The 2,684-nt window shown below is 42.1% G+C and overlaps 1 protein-coding gene across 2 annotated transcripts in view; it reads right to left on the bottom strand.

Moving 5' to 3' along the window:
* Positions 1-2,684, bottom strand: part of FRY (FRY microtubule binding protein) — a 286,799-nt gene that overhangs the window by 255,552 nt on the left and 28,563 nt on the right. The gene's annotated exons all lie outside the window — the stretch shown is intronic.

Here is a 2,684-nt window from a genome sequence, read left to right as displayed (position 1 = left end):
AGGTGGGCAGCGTGTGTGAAGGGTTTTAAGAAGGTGAGTACTATCTGAACTTCAGGGAACATGGCTGGTGAATGATGGGTTACAGGGGACAAGCCTGGAGGCAGGGAGATGGGTTAAAAGATCTCGCAAATGTTCAGGGAAGAAATGATGAGGGCCTGAGCCGGGTCAGCAGCAGAGCGGGTAACTCTGTAGCAGAGTCGACGAATATTTAGGAGGTCACTGACAGCCACCAATTAGATTTGGGGGTGAGGGAGGGAGATGAGCCAGGACTTCTCTCCGATGTCCAGTTCCAGGGATTAAGTGAATGGTGATGCCACCAACTGAGAGAGCGCGGGGAGCTACGCCGGTGTGGATGGGAAGGTGGGTCCACTTTTGAGCAGTTTGACTTTGAGACAACAGGGCAGCGTGGAGCTATGTCTGCCCGCTAATCAGAAAAACAAAATTGGAACCGTGGACATCAATGCTGGGGCTCTAGGTTGTGGATTCATCTGTGACAAGGAATAGGACGGGATCAGATGTGACTTGCTGACTGTTTACAAGTGAAGAGTTCACATACGCGTTCTTACGTCACAAAACAACTCCCTGCGGACTCCGAATCCGATCTCTGCGCACCTGGAGGCCCCTCCCAGCCTCCCAACTGACTGAACCCCGAAAGTGGTGACAGGAGCGATTCTGTTACTTATTTTTAGTAATGGGCACGGGAATATGTTCAAGGCCGCAGGGAAGGAAACAGAAAGTGACAAGCAGAAGGTTCAGAGGAGCACGAGGGTGACCGAGGATCTTAAGTGCTGATGGATCTGGGAGGGTGAGGTTGAGGCTGAGAACTTGGGGAGGCGCCTTCTGCTCTGAAACTGGGGGGCAATGAGGGAGGCAGTATGTGTTCTCCGTGAGGGGTGTGAAAAAATGTCCCAGCCGTGGGCATCAGGGAGAGTAAGAAAAACTTTTTTTGGTTATGAAATGTGTTTATGATAAGCTCTTATAATAAATAAAGTTGTACAATACATTCCACTGCTTAGATTATGGTGAAACAGGTACTCTCGTAAGTTATTGGAAGAAGCGTCAATTGATACAGACCAAATGGAGGTTAGTACATGGCGACTTCCATCCCAATTATACATGCCTGCAATCCACTTTAGAATAGAATTATGTATACCAATACAAGACATAAACCTCTGAGAAACAGCAAAGACCTTCTCTACATATTGATATGAAAAAATACCCAAGATTATTAAGTGTGAGAAAGCGAGCTACAAAACCATTTTTATAAGCTGCTATCTTTTGCGTAAAAGAGGGGTACAATAATATACATTTATATTTTCTTGTATATGCATACAAAAATATATTTGCAGTAACCTGAGTGGGGTAAGGGAAGGTGGGAACTGGGTGGATGCGGAGTGGGGAAGGGAGGGAGGGAGGTACTTTTTGTGTTTTAAATCATATGACTATATTTTATATTAAAAATGTATATCCGAAAAAGTAGGTTAAACACTGAAGGAAAAAAATCAAGCATATTTAAGATAAGGAACTGCCCGGGTGTGGGGCCACACATTGCTCCTTGTCATACACAGACTGGCTTCAACCCAGTCCTGTTCCCAGGCCTGTCTGTTCTTTTCCACGTCAGCCTTGTATTCTTTTCCCCAATAATTTGCCCAAAGTTATGTTATCTATTTTTTCTTATCCCTCAAAGAAAAGATAAGCACCATTTTTTTTTTTTGGCCAGAGAGTTTAAAGGGAATATGGCTTAAAAATAAAATATTCCTAAATGACCCTAATGAGAAATAAAAACAGAGATATGAAAAGATGCTAATATAGTTGCAAAGTAGAGCCAGAATTTCAGCATTTCAGAAGCAGATACACAAAAGCTTAATGAAGAAGTCACACTAAGGTGGTCCGAATTTGTACATTCTACGTCAGGAAGGCTAGAAGCCCAGAATGAACCATATTAAGGACACAAAGGAATGACTTCTCTGTTGAGCCACAGATGCCCGCATTGAGGTACAGGCATAGTCAGCATCTGGAATGGTTCACCCTCAGAAACACCCATGGAATGAACAAAGATGGATTCAGGACTGTGGTTAGAGCGCTGAACTCCTCTCGAGATTTCGTGTTTCTGGCTTCTCAGTCAGTGAACCTCACTTTTAAATTACAACAGCCATGAGTTAGAGAAAATAAAAGCCTGGTATAAGTAAGAGATAGTCAGAGAACACGCAGTCACTCTGAGTTCAAGGCTTCACACCCAAATAAATCATAAAATGAGCACCCTGTAAAAACTGTACATTGATAACAGAATAACATGCTGTTATTAGTCTTGGAGAAATTACAACAAAGGGAAGAAGTGGTCAGTACCAAAGAAAGGGGGAAAGAATATTCTGGAAATTGCACAACTGTAACATGGATTTTATGTCCAAATTCCAGAGAAAATTATATAACCAGTTTTTAAGTACTTTGAAAAGGAACCAATGCACTATAGTGACCTCTTCTCATATTACTGGATTAAAAGATCAAGGAAATACGGTAAGGAAGTTCACAAAACCTTTCATTAAACTTCTATAGACAATATAGAATAAGATAGACCTGATACCATATTTAGAGGATTCATAATCATACACATGAGCGTCTATTTATGTGCTTTGCGCGTAGAAAGTTCTTGGTAAACATTTACGTACTGAGCGAATATATGAATG

Source organism: Pteropus vampyrus, unplaced genomic scaffold, assembly GCF_000151845.1.
Source record: "Pteropus vampyrus isolate Shadow unplaced genomic scaffold, Pvam_2.0 Scaffold447, whole genome shotgun sequence".
NCBI classification, from domain to species: Eukaryota; Metazoa; Chordata; class Mammalia; order Chiroptera; family Pteropodidae; genus Pteropus; species Pteropus vampyrus.
Note: the sequence above shows the minus strand (reverse complement) of the source record. Positions and strands in the feature narration are given on the sequence as shown.